The sequence below is a fragment of the Habropoda laboriosa genome, unplaced genomic scaffold, assembly GCF_001263275.1.
Source record: "Habropoda laboriosa isolate 0110345459 unplaced genomic scaffold, ASM126327v1 scaffold172, whole genome shotgun sequence".
Taxonomy (NCBI): domain Eukaryota; kingdom Metazoa; phylum Arthropoda; class Insecta; order Hymenoptera; family Apidae; genus Habropoda; species Habropoda laboriosa.
The window spans coordinates 459,650-480,254 of record NW_017100331.1 but is presented as its reverse complement, the minus strand read 5'-3'; the positions used below and the strand labels follow the sequence as shown (position 1 = coordinate 480,254).

General features: G+C 35.9%; 1 protein-coding gene across 1 annotated transcript in view; it reads left to right on the top strand.

The window, feature by feature from the left end:
* LOC108574448 (forkhead box protein O-like) overlaps positions 1–20,283 on the top strand; it is a 246,565-nt gene extending 226,282 nt beyond the window's left edge. The window contains exon 8 of the mRNA XM_017937041.1: positions 20,190–20,283. The gene's annotated coding sequence lies outside the window, so the exon portion shown is untranslated. The remainder of the gene's footprint in view (positions 1–20,189) is intronic.
* The last annotated feature ends 322 nt before the right edge of the window (positions 20,284–20,605 follow it).

Sequence of the window (20,605 nt, the reverse complement as noted above, 5' to 3'; positions counted from 1 at the left end):
GGATTCCACGCACCCGCGGGTAGGGCTCCACTCCTTCCAAGGAAATGCGCGCTAAGGGCGCAATGGAAGGGTGGGTGACACTCAAGGGGCACGTTGATTGGTAATTTGTGCATACGTGAAAAACCAATCAGCGTTCCTTCTGGCACTTGGTGGGGGAGTTACTGCGGACTCCAGAAAAATTCGGGAATCGAGCGACAGATTCAGAAAAGGTTCTATCGAGCGAACACCATTAGATCTCCAGCCGTTCGAGGAGACACAAGTACCATTCGAGTCGCGATCGAATACTCGAATTTTCAAACAAGTCGTCAATCGTTTCGTGACGCACTCTACGTTTTGCTACGTATCAGCAAAACAAATTTGAACTAGTTACCCAAGATTAATTTGGCGGGTAACAGTCGCGACCGCGAGCATCCTTTTGAATATCACAAAAGAACGCGACGCGACAATCAGCGATCTATTTCACGTAAGTAGTAGCGTTTCTGCTTCGCGAAACCGGCTGGCTTGCCGCGGCGCACTGATTCTATTAGAACTTTAATCCTCCGATTCTTGAACATAAGTTGGCACATTGTGACGGTTTTGGCATCGTTCGTTATGCTCTTAATCATCAATCTTGAAGGCACGCTTCGTGAGAAAGGTAGGTGCAAATTTGGAAGCATTTAAGATGCATTCAAATTTTCAGATTAACGAACGTTCAGCTATCTGATGAACGAAGTTTATCGCAAATGGTTGCGTGAATTTGTTATATTGTTTTCAAATGAGAAGAAACATTAAGAGTAATGCGAACTTTCCAAGATTTAGAAAGTGTCTTTTTGGTCTTTTAATAGTTGCATTATATACAGTAGTATATGATTCGTAAAAATTGGTACTTTGGGACGTGCTGTATATTGTTAGTAGGAAAGAGATTTAGATTTAACTAAAATAACTAATGTTAAATATATATGAAATACGATGGCATTTTTCTTATATTGTCTTTTTTCATACACTATATAATTTCTGTTGAATAGGATTTAGTTTAGAATTATACAACTCCATTAAATTATTCTTATTTTAATTACTATTTTTACACTTCATTCGAATTTATTTAGCCTTGTATAATTTTAACAGAGAAGGTAGTAAAAAATGATATTTAGGTACGTTATTTTGTTTAGAAACAACATTTACCATTAGTACAAAGAAAAAGGATTTACATTCGTTTGTTAACAATTAAACTAAGGAACAAGAATAATGTAATAGAAATAAGATGAAAAAAGTTTCCATGCAATATCTAAAAATTCAATAGAACGTCTACTACAAACCAAGGTTCTAAAAGGAAATACAGGTTAGTTTCTTGTTTACAAACAAGTATGGAAAGCATTACTTAAAATATTTTTCTCATAATGGAAAGTATCTGTTCATATTTATATTTACTTGTTTAATTTTTAACGAATAAATATAAATTATTTTTCTTTGTACTAATAGCAAATGTTACATTTCTAAATAAAATAATATAACTTTCTCTGCTAAAATTATACAACGAAAAATAAATTCTAACGAGGTGTACGGAGATATTTTTGACAGAATGTGTGTATTTCGACTACTATTTCTGAACAGTCTTACATTCTCAAAAATACCAAAAGTACAAGAAACAAACGTCACACGTAGCAATGGAGCAAGTATTACAAAACTTCTCCACAAGGTCTCATTTAAAGTGCTCAAGTTGAAAACGTCTCGAAACGACGATGATCAAGATAAAGTATTACATGTCCAAAATCCCAGAAGCCAGTTCCTCCGATGAATTCGTTGTTTTTGACCAGAAACGCCTTTTCCTTTCACGACTATCCTATTCTCACTCATACTCACCAATCTTCCGCCACTTCCAACCTGAAGGAGTCCTCGTAGCTCTTCCGCTGCTCACCCCATTTCTCGTTTCCCGATCTCAGACGTAGCTGCGCGGATTAATAGACACCTTGTCGTTCTTTTTGGACAAATTGAAAATTAGCGTCGGCCGGGTGTAACTCATTCATGGGTAGTTAACGACGGGTCCGGCTCACTGTGCTTAATACGCGACTCATAAGTCCTGAACTTCTTACCGTGAGGCGCCCGAACCAGCGGGAGGAAGGGAGGAAAGAAAAGAAGTAGAAGAAACCGGAGAGAAAAAGAAGGTCGCGGGAGATGTTGGATGACGAAAGCGATGGGTGGTGTTCGGGGGAGGGGGGGATGTGCTGCTGGCTCCACTGCTATTTCACTGCTGCTAGTGCTGGATGTAGAGAGGCTGCCGATGAAGAGGATGGGGCGGCGGGGAAGGAGAACGGAGTTGGTGGTAGAAGAATATGCGGCTGCAAGAAAGAGCCGTCCAATATTTCAGCGCGGGACGATCGCGACTGAGCGACCGAGCGACCACTTGAAATATCTTGTCGCCGGGCGAAAACTTTCAGATCCGGCACCTGAAACATGCTGACGTAACCATAAAGATGGCGGACTATGAAAACTCGTGGCTTCGACCGCTGTTCGACCGACCTGCCGCTTCGATAGCCACTCCACGACCTGCCCGATCCGACGCCGGTTCCCTTCACTTCGTGAACCGTCTTCTTTGCCGGAGTCACACTCTACCTCCTGAAACTTGATACTCGTGAATCTGCTGCCGTTCTCTCGCGTTCGAACTCATCGCGTCGCTGTTTCGATAAAGTGCTTCGGAAGATCTTTTTCAGGTGCATTTTCATGGGACGAGGAATAATTAGCGTGATTGATTTTTACGTGGAGGACGGACGTGTGAAACATAATAGATGGTAGATTAACAGGTGATAGGTAAGGGAAAGTGGGGCAAAACGGAGTGCCTAAAATATTTTTTCTGCTGACAAAAAATTATAGGGCGAAAAAAAACTTTAGTGGGAAAGAGATTTTGGTTTGACTAAATTACGATAGTGTTTTTTACTTATATTGTTTCTTTTCTCATTCTCTGCATTATTTCTATTGAATTGAATTTTATTTGGTTTAGGATCATACAATCCCATCCGTTAAATTACCGTTATGAGGCTTAAGTTGACTTTAGATATGGGAAAGTGGGACTTTTTGTTTGAAATATGTATGTGGCTGCTAAGGGAAATAAGATTTTTCAAAAATGTGTCTAAAATGAGGTGTCCATTTAAAAGCATGTAATATTTAATATAATTACAAAATCTTTATTTCTTTTAATTAAATACTAATTCTAAGAGCAAAAATCACAAATAAATATATAGTTCACATTTTTAATATCAGTTGCAACCTTCATCTGCCCATTCTTTGTATAGGAACCTCACTTTGCCTGCACGTCAAGTTTTTTTTATTATAAATTACATATCTATACCTAAACGTTAGGCAAAGGAACGAGTAAAAAGTCAAAATACTGTGGATGAACTATAGAATGCAATGCTGCATTTAGCATAATTGATTCTTTAGATAGTTCTATAAAATCGCAAACGCGAAATCGATCTTTCTACACAGCAACTTTTTCAAACTTGCTCAAACAATAATTAATCAGTGCTTGTGTCTATGGTTGATCACGAATGAAGACGACCATAATGTAACACCACGCATTGGTTTCATGTCGCAGCTCCTAACACAGAAAAACAATAATTCCCTGTTTTACTCAACTTTCTTCTGTATTAGACTATCTTAAATTAAGCGGAAAAAAAAGATCCTAAAGTAATTCAAGTTTTTGTAATTGAGTATTTGACAACTAATTTTGGAGCGGCGATGGTAGTGATTACTACCATTATAAATTGATCTTTCGTTTTTGTACCATTTAGTATTTTTATTTCAAATTTTCTGTTTTTATCTCAAAGTATACACTAGGTATAGACTAGGACAAACCGTTTTCACTTGATAGTACATATCTCGGAATGCGTTGTTGTATTTTAATGTATTCCATCGTCCTTAAAGTTAGATATGGGTATATATGAATGATAATAACTACAAATCTGACTATGTACATACGTTAAAAACAGGAAGGATGTTTTTCTTGAATTATTCTAAGATAGATAAGGAATAAAGTTTTAAAGATGATAGGTCTATTTCTACAGAAACGGTTCAAAAAGTGCTAATTCAAGTGTTTATGATCCCATTTCTCAAGACATTACTCTTTCTAACGAAATTTAGAAACTACATATCTGTCCACAGTAACTCCTACTTTTATTCCATTCGACCATTCGATGAAATTTCAATCCATTCCACGAATTTTATTCCCTAAAATAGAATCTCTTCTCGATTATTGGTAAAATACATCTCTACAGTCGATGTTTCTGTATTCCACGCTTAGTATCAAAATTATTTATAGACATTTGTTTGGTAAATATAGTTTCAACTCTGCGTGTTCTATTTCTGTTATGTAATAATAAAGTTTGGGTACTTGATGATTCACTTCGATTGTTTGATCCAAATGCAGTTTCACAAAGGAGATACAGTAGTAGATTACAATTTTATTAATTCATAAACTAGGTAATTAATAGCAATTCTTTGTGACATAGAATTATAGTAATGAAATATAATAAAGTACAATTATATTGTTGAAAGAATACCTTTATTTAATCTAAAATTCTGATAGATCCACAGAGAACCTTATATACTAGAGAAAATTTCTTTGGCCCACCCTGTATATTGTATTACACCATTCACAAAGAAATATTTCGCATGTTCCTTTGCTACTAATTATATATTAATATATAACTAATTTACCTTCAGAGGAGATTTAAAAAATCTTCACGCCTAATTGAAATCTCAAGAAAAAGATTAACAAAGCTTCAAACTTAAATAACCGACGTCTCCGTCAGTTTATTCTTCTTAACTGTTTATTCCCGCTGAATTGCACAATCTGCAATTAATCCAGCATCACTTTTCACGAATCTTCATTCAAACCCTAGCCTCTCATTACCATCCAAAGGAAATACCCTCTCAATAAACTAAATCTTATCACAACCCATCTAATCTATCCCGTCCTATTAGCGAACTGGCTACGTTACCAATACCCATTACACCATCCCTCGAACAGCGTAAAGTACCAGAACGAGAAAGAAAAAGGAAGCGAAAGAGAGAGAGAGAGAGAGAGAGTGAGTGAGAGAGTGAGGGGGCGGATGGAGGGAGAGAACGTCACGATCCCTAACGTTCGACGTAACGACGCCGTCCATCAAAATTCCGTCGGCAGACGCGGAAGTGAACGTGTCGTCGAGTCGCGGTCGCATAGGTCGAAGGTCGCGCTAGGAAAGTTAGTGAAAGAGGGAACAAGGTCGATACAGTCGGCGCGAAACGCAGCCTGGTCTCGCGGCGAGGCCGAGTCCTGGAGACGAGAGCTAGTCGTCGTCTGGTTGGGCCGCTTGGGGGTTGAAGTGAAACTGAGCTCACGATGTGTGCGGGACGTCGGCGCCGGAACGGCGCGCCGCGGCGCCACGTGGACAACCTAACCCCTCCGCACACATACAGACAAGCATTTATACACCACATGTACACATATCCGAGCTAAAGAGACCGGCTAACCCTCCACGCTTTTCTTTTCCCTCTTCTCTCTCTCTCTCTCTCTCTCCCTCCTTGCTGGCGCACACACGCATTTCTCTATCTCGACTGCCGGGATGTCGCGCTCCCTCCTTCCTTCTTTCCTTCTCAGCGCCGCTTGTCCTTGCTCAAGCGGCCAGCATGATATGTAAGTTCAGGGATTGGAGGGAGGGATGGCTCTCGATAATAGTCGTTACACGAATAACCGACCGGTCGGGTTTTTCGGCTGAATCCCGCGTGACCTGTATAACTGAGAATTAATCGATGCCTTTAAGCGATACAGAGAGGAGACAACGGTTCAACGTAGCTTAGAGCGATGTGAGAAGATGGTTTTTGGCGAACAACGAAGAAACTTCTTCCTTCCCTTTCGCTTGTTTCCGTTTTAATTCACTTTGCGCAGTGCGCAGCCTTTGTTCTTATCGCTTAGTAATTGCATCGCCTAGTTGAAGGTTTCTAGGTGGAAGATTCTCTGCTCGCTTATTCCTAGGAATACCTCATAGAAAGAACCCGATACGGGAAGATTCGCTTCAAACTGGAGTAGTTCTTCAGAGCTGCACTCCACTCTGCGAGTGTTTTCATGATTTTTCCTCGCTGATTAGATTTGAATGTGTGCGCGATAGTTAAAATTATTCGATAATAGCGCGATAATAGCTGACTGGAAAAATAGGCAAGGTGTAGGGAGATATTTTATGAAAATCTGGATCTACTTAGAACTCTATTTTTTGCTCGAAACTTCTGTTCGTCGCGTGATATATGTACGTCAATCGCAATTAGAACTCTTTGCAAAAATTTATGTCTTTGCATATATCTAAGAATACGTACGTCTGAGGCTGCTAAGGTATTCGCGAGATTCAATTTGCAGGCGAGATATAAGACATTCCTAATATCGGACCAATTAATGCTCCTTGCAAACATGTGCTTTAATTGTCAGTGACTAATGGTCCATCAATCTCTCGATATTACTACATGTGTAATGGATAGCAATTAAGAGTGTGAAATGTTTTTGAAATACTTCATTTTCAACTGAAATTTACCAAGTTAAAGATGCAGAGGTCAATATTATTCCTTGAAGTATAGAAAATTGACGTGTTCCATTAAGAGTTTGATAAAATGAAGAATAGAAGAGAAATATCGATATGAACTTTCATTAATACTGTTTCTGCTCGTACATACACATTCCTTTCCCTGCTACAAGGTATACAAAAAAATAACATGAAAATGAAGCCCAAAGAAAATCTTACCCATAGGTAAGCACGAAGATGATTGTATAATGAGATGGAAGTATTACTCGGCAGCTGGAGGCTAATCTCTATTCTGTGGAAAGTATCGTTTGCGAAAATCAGTTTAAAATATTAAAATTGGGAAAGGAACTTCTCCCGAGAAAATAGTGATTTAAAAAATTATTTAATATTCAAAGAGAACTGTGATGCTTTTTTATTTCGACGTGCTTTAGTGGAACGAAAATTATACCATGCGGTTATACTTTAATGAAATTTGCTTCTTTTAAAAGTATAGAAGAAACGTTAGTTTTCTAACAAGAAAAAATTAATAATAAAATTTCACGAGCCACTTAACTTATTTCTGATTTTATTGCACTTCTTTCCTTGCATTCGCCAGATAACTATTGCTACACGCTCTTATGTATTCATCTTAAGGGTCAGCAAGAAAAACGTATAAATTAAACCATTTTCGTTAAAACAGTACCCGACTTTTGGTCCACCCTGTATTTTTAGTACTTTTTGCTTCACAACTCTAAACTATGCAAATTTTGTCCTGCATAATGTCTCTCTATTTTCACATTATCTAGGACAAAGATGTATCCATTTATTATAATCGTCGTATGATCAAAATATTGTTTATATCAATTATTCTGTTTCTGTCGAACTGTACTTATTGGCACTCGGATTTTTTTGCATGTAGAACGCATACTTTCGTGCAGACATTATACATAGATCAGCACGTGGCCCGTTTGCAAGCGGTCGGAGGTTTGCGTCTCCCGAAATTTTCGAGCATTTCCGCGGCTCGTTTCAGATTTATTACTTAAGAATGCATAACGATAAGTGTCAGTCGTGATATTATAAAGCGTGGTATCCTCGGGCCCGCATATTTTGCCGGAAAGCGGCGGCATCCGAAATCGGGAACGCCGCCTCGACGAAGAAAGAGAGACCCGGGGTAGGTCGAAACGGGGAAAAGGAGAAACGAGAAACACGGGAGACATGGTAGAAAGAGGGAAACAGAAAGTGTTCCCTGAGAGAACACGTGGGACAAATAAATATGGTCGATGCGCACGTGCCAAAACGCGCGGAGCGTGGGTGGGATCGTAATTTCGGGTGGCGACGATTTTTCAAAATCAAACGTAACTGAAAGGTCGTACTATAAATTTACCGAGGCTTCTCTCTGTCCGTAGATACGTTGCGTAACGACACGTAACTCAATGTAATTCAATCGGCCTCGCATTTTTGCTCACGTTACCGCCATATATCAGTGGCCAGATCATACATCGACAGGATAGCTCCGATGTGTGTTTCTCTCTGCTCTCCCACTCTTTTCCTCTCTGTCTCTTTTTCTCTGTCCTTTTTCGCTCGTTTCGAAAAGGGATGAGGCAAAAAGAGCGAAGGGGCGGGGGAGGGTTCGGTATGTCAGTGACAGATAGAAACGACGGTCTCCGGTGGAAATTAAAAATATAAAAAACTGTGCGCTCTATGCGACGGTGCCACCAACAAACCTATTTTTTAAATTAAATTCCACCACTTTTCCGGTATTGGACGCGACCGCTCGTGCCAACTTAATAACTCCACGCTATGGAACTTTACGAAACCCTGGATTACCCGTTGTATCGCCTTCCTTTCAGTTCAAGCCACCAAATACAGCCACTTCACTCCACGGAGATTAATTGTTACTTATCGAGAAATCGACCAGCTTATTACAATGTAAAATATTGCACCGCATTTCCTAAATTTTGTCACTCGTGTCACTCATGTGATTTATTTTTTGGGGTTTATGGGTGTTACGAATGCGGTGCTGGTTCGTTTATAGTGTACGATATCACTGGACTAGGTGAAGAATTAAAAATTTTTAGGAATAAGTAGGAATATAATTTATGGAGATTAGTAAACTAATACTGTGTTTAACACTTGATGGATCCATTAGAAACTTTTCAAAAAAAGACGAATTTTCTATACTGATAAGAAATATCGTTTGCAACTTTCTGACTTTGTTTGCTGCATGTTTACTGCTATTTGTATCGACATGAGACAGATATTTTAATCACGTTTCAAGTTACATAAAAATTCATTTTTGGGATGTTGCTAATGAGTCATTTTTGACCCGGCCGGTTGTTCTTCTAGAGTTAAGTTATTTAGTAGTGATCTAGAAATGATTTTTTTTATAATAATCTAATAAGAATGCTTTTGTCAAATTTGTATAAGTTTTTTTTTTACAAATCAACGAGTATACTTATGTATATAATACATTTAATATCACTATTTAATTTCTATTATAATGTGGAAGGAAAACAGAGCGTAATAAAAGGAAACGAAGCAGTAAAATTCTACATTCCGTATTTCAAAATAAATTGGTTAACGTTGATTAACATATTTGGTGATGATATAATTTAATTGCTGTAATTATGAATTTTTTTTTAAGGTAATGAAAAATATATTTTCAATAAAGCCAAGTTACCTACTTTTAACTACATTTTTTAGCTTTAAAAGAAATTTCCAGAAATTTTCCAAACACTAGAAAGACAATTGATTAACAAATGAGACATTTCTAAAATATTCGAATGAACGATGATCTTGACTGAATGTCAAAACCGATATAAATTAAAATGAAATTGCGACATCTATTACGACTCGGCGTGGAAACTCGGATGATTAAAGAGCTCTGTCGCGAAATATGATGTCGCAACCCGAAATATAAATACCTATAATTTGTTCATTGTAACTGCAAACCGTTTGTTATAAGGCATGCCGGTTAAATGACAGTATTTAAGGAAATTAGTCCTAGAAAGCATTTGACACATGTTCCGAAAAGTAATATCGATGACTAATTGCCACCTGGAAACTGCATTAACGACGGACGACGATATTAATACAATGACGATACCCCTGTATCGTTTTAGAACTGAACAGAAATATAGTTAATTGCTTTCGGTTATAATAGGGACCAATATTAGATGAAATTGTCGTTCTTACGTAATCAGAAAGACAGATAAAAATAAATTGTCCAGGAATAATCAATGTCTCGCATCCTCACTACTTGAAATGAAACTTTAGATACATTGTGTTTCTTCAAAAAACAATGCATTTAATCGAAATCATTTTCACACGATTTTGATACATTTTTCTCAACGATTAATTAGTTTCAATATTCCAAATTTGTAGAAATCATTGGAGTCTGAATTAAAAAATTCTTTGAATGCTACTTTTACAGTGTCTATCATTTCGTAATTATTTATTCATTAAAAAAATTGTTCAGCTGCTTGAAGAAATGGTAGTCTGTGAAAGAAAATGTAAATATTATCAGAGTGATATTTGATGTTTTATAAATGTTTTTCTAATTTGTTAAAATTATTTAACTTTGTATTTTGAATTTTCCAAAGGTCACGTGTAACTAATAGTGATACTAACATTAATAAACTTACGTATTGTTACACATGCGCCATTATTGTAATATCATTAATTATTATGCGTTGATATGTAAGATTTGAAAATTAAATTTTATGTATCACAAACAACTTATTGTCCTAATCATATAAACAATAAAATGACACATTGTCCTCATAATTGAAAAATCTTTTCAAGTTGAAAAATGATTTTACTCTGTGTTACGTCAACTTTAAAATTCTTCATCCTAAACATCAATTTTACAGTCGGAATATTTCAACTAAACAGGCGAAGTCAGAATACTTACATATTGTATCAAGAACAAGTGTCAAGAGCAAGTGTCACGCGCAGACAGAAAATAGAATATTGATAATCTCGATCACAGATTCAATTCACGGTAAACGTAATATTTCGAAGATGTGATCTTTAGCCACTCGCGAGCTATCGTTTCCCCTTAAAGGGGAAATAATGAAAAAAGAACGAATGTCGAAGCGGCACTGGAAGAAGATATTTGTATATCTTATCGATAAACAAGCGAAGGATCGTGGTTTTATTTTCGCGACACTTCAATTCTATGAGAAAAACGGGATTACCGTGAAAATCCGATTCTTACCCCCCAAACGAATCCTTAATTGCTCGCAGGCTTAATGAAATCGGATGTGTTCGATAATAAAATACACGATAAACGAGTTTTCCCGAAGGTTGAAAGTTAAAGGGTTCGCCAGAGGTGCTTCAATTATGCATATAGCTTTGCGCGAGAATGCCAAGTACGTGTACCTGGACAAAGCCATGGAAAATACATGGATTTAAGTGGACCACGGGATGAAAAAAAAATGAAAAAAGAATGAAAAAAATGGGAAGAAGGTGAAATCAGAGTGCGGAATCCATTAGCAAGTCCGGGGAAGCACGTTTTACCATCGACGCCCGATCTTTCATCCCCGCGGTGAAGAGTGGCACGAGCTTTTGTATATGTATGAATGACTGGCTGCGGGAAGTGCTACCAGAGAGTCCCACCCCCTGTTTTCTTCCTCTTTTTTGTCTTTGCTATCTAAATTTGCCTATAGCAAATTTGTGTGCGTGTACTAAATGTTCGTCGCCAATGCATCTTTGCAAGTTCTCTTTTTCGATCTCGTTCAATTTGCTGATCTTTGAGCCTTCAATTGCAGCCGTGAAGTGAATATCCTTTTTCGTGCAGTACAACCTTGTCAGATGATTTGAAAAATTTGAAGATAATAGTTACGTTAAGATACTACTGCTAAAAACAAAGTATAAGAAAAGTTGTATTGATATTTCAAAAGAAATCCGTATTTCTTTACAGCTAGGATTTGCAACGGAAAAATTGAAGAAAATTCACTAACGTATATCCCCGTATCTGCAATGTGCCTGATTTTTTTCAGAATTTTTTCTTTCCACTAAATAGGGAAAATAAAGGAAAGATTGATAATCCGAATTTTCCCTGTAACTAACCCTTCCTCGGTCGAGATACAGAGTTGAAACTTGGTGTCAAATGTTTTCTTTCCGTAAGCTATCGTGTGGTCCATCGCAATTTGGTTTAAGGACACTTTTGACCCGTTCATCCGGCTACATCCTTTACCGTATTACACTACGAAATGTTGTGTACACTTTTGGGTAACTTTAAATGCGATAATTTAATTATCGTTTTAAATAAAATTAAAACCTTTTATCTATTAACGAATAATTATATTTATCGATGCATAATTCAAGTTTGAACGGTAGAAACATTTGATTTGATACTCCTAAAGCGACTGTTCGAATTTAATAAAAAAATTATAGTAGTGAAATATTAAGCACCAAATAATATGGAATATGAAGACACTACAATTTTGGAAGATTTTGATTAAAATTGTAGCTTATAATAATTAAGAACATATTATTCCTTAACCTTAAAACCTTAAACCACTTCTTCTAATTTCAAGTTTACGTTCGGGAGAATAAGGGAGTTATATTACTGATTCATGTTTGAGATAACGAAATAATACTGAAACATATACTTACTTACGTAGCTGTTCTAGAGTCCCCAAATTTTGTTGAGACGTTATGTAAGAATGCCTCAATTTAACCACATTCTCAGTCTCCTTATATAATGTAAAATTTTCCTTCTTCATTCACGAAATTCTTCAAATAATATTAAACGTGTAACGTCGAGCCAGTAAAATGTTAAATGACGTTACTGTAAAATCTATATTTCAAATTTATAAATAACTTTTTATTTTACGATATTTTCAAACGTACAAAGTATTTCTGTTCCACAATCTGCATAGCAAAAACACCAGTGCCGGCAGAAAAATGGATGATGCACTTAATACTGTTCATACGTAAACGCAGAAATCTTAAGCCTGTGCAAAATTAATTCCACGCGATTCATTAATTAACGTTAACACGCTTAGCGACTCGGAGATCGCGGCACGAGGCGTTTCTGAAACCAAGAAGCAGCTTATACATATAGCCGACGATTTATGGCGAATACCTAGGTGTCCCTTCCATTCTTGTTTATACTTACGCGCAACGATACATAGAGGGTGCGACCGAAAGTTTCGTACAAGTGGACACGAGATGATTTCTTATGAAAAAAGAAAAAGATAAGGAAAATATATTTTTTTATCTGAATCTTAGTTTTTACAGGGGATTTTCAAACTCGATTTTCTTGAAAACTAAACCTCCGGTAACAAATTTTTGCTCCATTTTTTTTTTTTTACTTTTTCACAAAGGAATCATCTAATGTGTACATAACTTTCGGCCGCACCCTGTATAATTTGATTGTTACAGGGCAACCTGATATTCAACGAACAGAAAACGGTTCGACGTGAAATCTCGGCGAGGTCATGTTCCAATCCTTCACTTTCTCTTCTTTGTTTCTATTTGCCCGTCAGTTTTCTCCGTTATTCCTCGTTTTCTTGTCCATATACCGTTTCTGAATGGTGCTGCTGAAAGTCGCGGCGGGAATAAGAATGGCTTTCATTCAGGGAAAGAAGGCACAGGGACATAAAATTATGAAGTAGGATGAAGGGGGATACTAGCGGCCTCGAAAGAGTTATGCTAATAATAAATCCCTGATGTACGAAATTTATGTACACGAACTGCCCTGACTTCGTACGATTTCGCTTGGTGTTTCGAGTGGTGAAGTTTGTGGTAGGCTGCAAAGAGAGCTTGAGTGTACAGTGAAATGTAATAAAATATGAGTAAGACAGGAATAGCTTTTAGGTGAATTTTAGCACATTGCATATAAATTACGAGATATTTTGTATTCAACAAACCGAAGATTCTAACTTCGTGATCTTCACTGGCATATTTACAAGTTGTTCGCTTGTAAGTTATAATTGCACAGTGAGTCGCTAATGAATTCAATATTGTACGAATTAATTATTACAGTGGAATGTTAAGACTTGGAAAAATTTGTATTATGAAGTACAGAGTAGGTAGAAAGAAGAAACTATAGAAGAAAAAAGAGTTTGTCAATAAGAGGTTTTTACTTAATTGCATATCGTATTATTCAAACGGTTTGATTATTTTAAAGATTTCATTTTTATATTATCTTATGACGTACTTATACTCTCGTTCATAAGTATTTAGGTATTAGGACACTTATTGAATATAATATAATGAAATATTCAGGGTGATTCACCTAACTTGACGACCTGAAATTACTCGTAAATTACTTGCTGTACGAGATAGTGTATAAAACAAAAGTTGTGTGATTTCAAGTTCATTTCAAGTTGCATGATTTCAATTTACAATAGAGAGTAGAGAAATATGCTTCTGTGTGTTTTTACATAAATTCGTTTCAATAGAATAGAACTTCTATCGTGAAACTCTCAATAAATACTTATTTTAGACATATTATACCTTAATAATTTATTTACTCAGCTTTTAATGCTCTCTTAATTTCCCGAAAGAAATATAGGGTATTCCATTAAAAAAAATTATGGTGACCTTCAAAACTTTATGTATAAAAACAATGTAAAAAAAAACCATTATAGCAACATATGTGCCCCTTGAAATCATGCAACTTTTGCTTCATACACTATTTCGTACAGTTTACGAGCAATTTCAATCCATCAAGTTAGGTGAATCACCCTGTATAAATAATTGCAGTAAAGATAAACATTAATATAGCAACAAAGAAAGATGTATAAAATGAATGATTTTGCTCATCAGAAATTAATGAAATTGTAAACGTTTGTTTTAAAATCTTTACTATCATGATTCACGTAACTATGATGAATTGTGGCTGAAGTTTCCTGGTATTAAATAAATACCATGTTATATAACCAGACAGGTTAAACTGATTTTTATGAGACAACATTAATTGTCTATAAATCAGTAGTTACTTCTAATTATCGCACATAAGACTTAAATTGTATGTATTACAGCACTACGTAATAAAAATTACGACTTATCATTAAAACTTACATTAAGTACCGACAAAACATTTGGAATCACTGTGCATTACAACTTACACAAAAATTTCCAGAAAATTTTAACAACTTTAAAGAATTTTTTTACCATTCAAATCGATCGAAATGAGGTAAATTGCTATCGATCTCCACAACATCAATTCCAAATCTATGAAGAATTAGCAGCAGATTCAATATAGGTGTAAATTGGCAGGTGATCTCAAACTTTTGATCGGTAGTGTATTATGTATAAATTTCGCCGTAATATCATTTTACATTTCACTGCGTCAACATTAAGCGTTTAATATTATTTGAAGAATTTCGTAAATAAAGAAACGAACGTGATACAATTCAGTCGACTGAATTTTCAGCACGCGTATATTTTATCCAGCGAAACAACGAGAGAAGGCAAAATCATCAAGAGACCTTCGCCGTTCAAACGAACAATTTGTGCAAGCTTCCCATTAGACTCCTCGAAACAGCTGTTTAATAACGAATTACGGTATGCGTGTGAGGGAAGGAGTTAACAGGAGAAACAGGAGTAATCGCTCGTAATGCATCTCATCACGCAATCCAGTCCTTTACCTTTCACCTGCTGCGAGGGTTTCAAGACCACTCGCCGCGTATCTCGTCGTTCTCATCGTGTTGTGCCTCTTATGAAAATTCACGCGCCCTCGTCAGCGAACCGCGAGAACGATCTACAGTAGTTGCTTGCAAACTCGAGCACGAAAAAGAAATAACACCCGTCAAAGATAAAACAAAAAATGTTGGATATAGGAAGACTGATAAAGAAAAAAAAAGAAATTTTATATAGAAAGGTTGATAATGATAGAAAAAAGAAAGGAAAATGGTGAGATATAGAAGGGCTAATAAAGATACAGAATTTCCGAAGAAGAGAGTTTGGGGAGGGAAGAAAGTAGGAAAAGTCACATGTCCGGGGACACTGAAACATGCTGGTCGGTTCGTATTGGTAGCCTGCCAAAGCGGCGTGGCGATTGGTTGGTGGGTTCCAGGGCAAAGTGGATCAGCCGGCTCCAAAAAACTCGTGCCACTGGAAAAATCGTGAAACGCGGCACGGTACAGTGTCGCTTGGCCGGTAAATATTGCCCGGTGTGTCCGTGGACACTTTTTCTTCGCTGTCTCGCCGCGTTCCTGTGCTCATAAACAAAGTAATGACGCGCCAACGCGAAACCCAATTCCCGGATTTCGACGATTTTCGCGGAGCTGGCTAGTTTTCGATTGTGTGCACATACACGCCCGGCGTAGATGCACACACAGACACACGGGAACACGGGGCGGTTGGGAACTGAGTAGAAGAGGAGAGGACGGTAAAAGCTACCACGACACAGCCTCCGGGCTGCATGTAAATCACCGCGACGACGACGACGACGACACCGACGCGCAGAGACTTGTGTGTCCCTTTCCAAAGCTGCTGCTTGCTGCTCATTCCCCCCCGTCTGCCCATTAGATTCCCGCTAAACAAAGCTGTTCGTCGATCGTCCGTGGTGCCTCCGCTCGGACAACTTTTCCGATCGTACTTTTGCCGCCGGTTGTGTATTACGCGCGATGTGAGAACTGTTCGAATTATCCATTAGACGACGCAAGGGGAGATAAGTGTCTTTAGGAGCGTTTTAGGTATTGTGCACATTTTTGGCGAAACAAAAGTCCCAGAGACTCCGTTGATTCTATCTTTTTTGTTTTCTCCCATTCTATTTAGAACTCAACATTGTTATATTAAAATGAAATTAATACAACCAACCACTCTATTCTGTAATGTTCGTTAGGAAAATGTGTAATAAAGGTAAATCAGTAAGAAAACTTGTCAGAGATGTTCTATATTTATGTATAAACTAACTGGAAGTTCAGGAGTTTCGTAGACTCCATATCAGGCTTTACGTCTCAAAAACCGCGTCTCGACAGTAGAAGGTTAAGTGTTTTATTTGAAATGTACTTCAAAGGACAGCTGATTGATAGAAAGCAATGTAAACAATCGCTGCATTACGTTTATACGACCCTTTTTGTTAACAATTGGACTTTTTTGTTACACATAAATGTAATATTGCTTATCTGATTAAAAAAAAATAATATTGCGAAATATAATACATATTTAAACTGGCAATTTAAAAATGTCGAGTGTGATACCTGCGAATAAAATTGACGTCGAGTCATACTCGACAAAGGAGTGCATAGGATTAAGAACGTGAAAGTGTATTCAGGAAGTACATGTTAATTCTTAATTTCGACAGAGTCTAATTAAGTTTACTGTCGTTAAAATGTTGAATACAGGGTCAATCACGAGAAACAGAACACCTAAATATCTTTGTTTGCATTGAAGATAGAAGAAAATGTCAAAGAGGATAGTTGTACTGTTCAAGGGCGCAAATATTATGATGCAAAGAGATCTTCTGATTGACGTTCTCTACAGGGTTTTTGTTTTTAAAGGTCATCGATGGTTTTTTAAATGGCAGCATATATTTTTGACTTCACAGACCTGATGCCAAGGCGAGTTTAACGATATAGGATACTATGAGCTTGAAATACCAAATTTATATGAATCTTTGTATAGATCAGTTTTTAACTTTTTGTGGTAAAAAGTTATTAATTATTCAACGAAAGTTTTTTATAATTTAGATAATAGTCTTTGAGTTTTGAGGGTCTCTAATAAAATATTGTTTGTGTAGTGTTTACTTTAAAAAAAAAGGGTTAAAACAGCCCTATTTGGGATTGTAACATTCTTCTTGTCAAATACAATAGTATAATTTTAATTTTAATTTTAGTGACGTTCTTTCAGATAAAAATAGTGTACAAATTTTGACATTTGAAAATAATTTAAAAATTTGTTGATTCTTTTTATAATCATAATATGACATATTTTGCCATTCAATAATCTACAGACATATGCATATATGAAAATCACATACATTCTTTCTCACAAATTGTGTATTTACTTATTTGTATAGATAGGTACATATGCCAATAATTTTCCTCTTTTAATATTAAATATATTTTTACGCTGAAATTTGTCGAATAGTTTTAGCGTCTTATCTATAATTTTAACATGGTCTATCATTTTTATTCTTTACCCTTTGACGAAGAGGTGGAGAAATAATTTAATATGATATTATGTTAATCTCCTTGAAGTTATACAATGCATGAAATCCTCTATATATTCATTTATCATTTGCTATTACTGATAAGCAACATATTTTTAGTTTTGAGAAATATTGAAACTGTGTAAGAACAACATGAATATGAAAATATGTAAGCGTAGATTATTCGTCACTTTGTTTCCAAGGTATATAACGATAATTCTAATTTATTCGCAATTATCAATGTAAAATAGTTGACAAACAGAGCGATACGAAAAATTGTGACAAATTTGTATAAAAAACATTAGTAACATTTCTCTTTCTCTAAAAATGATTTCAAAATATAACTCTTAGAAGGTATACTATTATTTGTATGAAAATTAGAGATTCTATTTTACATCAGTGGAAGAAATAATTACACTAGAAGAATTAAAAAGAGCGTTGCTTTTAAATGTGAAGTATTTAAACAGATTTAAATAAACAAGTTGTTTTCTTAACTGTTCTGTTACAAGTTGCAAGTACCATATTAATTCAAGCATTTCAGATTTCGCTTTTACTTATTCTGACGTCACTATTGAATTAGTTTGAACATATGAATTGGTTTATGTATTTAATTCAACTATGCTGTAACATTTATCTTTTCATTCGGAAAAGTCTTTTATCACTTCAACAATATATTATTTCCATTTCTTTCTTTTTTTTTAATCAATTTGTGAAACCGCCCTTCCGTGTCAGCATTTCTTGATGATCAGGGGCAGATCAATAGATCCATAGAGGAGAGATTTCGATCTCGGGAAAATGGGTTTCGCCAGAGGAACTTTTCAATATTAAGAATGAAGAAGTTGGTAGAAAATCATTCTCGAAGTGATTTTAAATGCATGGACAGTTTCGAACAATTCACAACGATAGATCACGCGTATAAATCGCTCAAATTTTATAAATATGTATGTGACTGATACTTGATGTTCGCTTTGAGTTCACGTAGAAATAAACAATTGTTTAATTTTCAAAAATTTTATCCTCACTTGCTCTTTGACTTATATATGTATAGGGCGAGTCATGAAGAACAGAACACCTGAATATTTCTGTTAGGATTGATGACAGAAGAAAACGTCAAATCAGCTACCACGCTGTGAAATTAGAAACTAGAAGCAGATGTTCAGTCGTGGCTGCAAAATCTTTTGTTTCGGTGTTGTAAAATTAAAAAAATTTTTCTAATTTAGCGTTTTAAAAATTAAGTACGCAAAGGACAAGAGTTGAAGCTTAAATTAAGGTGCAAGTGTGTCGAAAAGCACCAGCAGCACTGTGCGAGTAAATTTTCAAAGCGCCTGTAGTCACTAACAGCAATGAAAGGGTTAAAAAAAATACCGATAACCTTCAAATAACCTTGAAGATAACGTCAAACAAAGGATCTGTTTATATCCCCATACGTAGGCCCTTTGAACAGTACAACCTTTCCTCCTTGACATTTTTTCCCATCTTCGATCCTTGCAAAGATATTCAGGTGTTTTGTTTCTCGTGACTCACCTTGTATATCAACTTTCAGATAACATTTCTAAGTAAATTTACAAATGATAAAATGGTTACAGCTTAATACCATTTGAAACAACTATACTTTATACCGTTCATTTTGTTTATACTTATTAAAACAAGCATGAGAGTTTTTGTTTTTTTTTTCATAAGATGAAACTTTGTCGTTTATTGTTATAAATTGTGATTGTTTCAAAATGGTACAACTATTTTTGACATATCCGTCATCGCGTTGCAGCGTTTATCTTTCTAAAATTGCCAGAATTAGATACCTTTGATATTCCATACTAAAGATTGACAAACTATATTTATTCAGGTGCTATATCCTAATCGATCTAAGTGTGCCTAATTATAAATCCATTTCAAATCTTAGTATTTCAACAGTATGACAAAATGTGAGAAATGAAAATAGAAGTACAGATAAATGATTTTCCAAGATTATTGTATTTTCCCTTACTTTTTCGCAGGAATCCAAATCAAACGTATTATAACTATTTGTTCATAATATAAGTAACCATAAAATTTACGTTGCCAAATATGGAATCTATGGTTTAGTTAGTTTAATAGTATAACGATTACAAATATTTAATTCTTGTTAATACTAGACTGTACTAAATGTATTTTACTCAACAATTTCTTTATAAAAATAACACTCTGTTCATTTTATTCTCAAAAATTTTGCAAATGAACACTGACCCCATCTCTTCTTTATTCTTCTTTCTTTCGACTAATCCATCAAAAATTAATTTTAACTTCACTTTCACTGATAATCAATATCAGTATTGTAGATACAATACGTTTAATTTAAAAAAATATAAGGAAATTATTCAGTCGCAAACTGATAAAAAATGGTACAGTAATAAAGGACAATATTCTAAAATTCTCAATCTCTTGTACAACCCCAAACAACTGTCTAACTAGTTAAATTAGGCTAGTCTATCCTTAAATTTTGTAAATTGACTACAATAAAATGGAAAGTAAATCGATTCAAGTATATCTATAAAAGGAGTAGAGTAATGCCAATGCAACTTCGTTTTTTCCTGTTACAGAAGTCCCAAGTGTCGAGGACGAACGGGAAGACCGACGAGTACTTGTGATAAGCTGTAGAAATAATTATACCGGACCATGGCCACGTTACGTACCATACCCTCAAACGTACTTCAAGGATGCCAATCTACGCCTGTGCAACTGTGGTGCGAGAATGACGCCATAAATGTGATCAACGTCGGGGATCGAGCATCGTCGCATCGTTGCTACCGTTTCACGTGACGTGACGCTCAAAACGGAACGGAGAAAGGAATACAAACTCTGAACGGTCGATTTCAGTGGGATTTTGCTGATTTACAATCGTTTACATTTCTTCGTTGCAACGTTTTCAAGATGAATGGATCGTGAAACCATATGTATTCGTTGTTTTCACGATAATCTCACCGGATGTACACCTCTTGACGGACTTGTTCGTAAG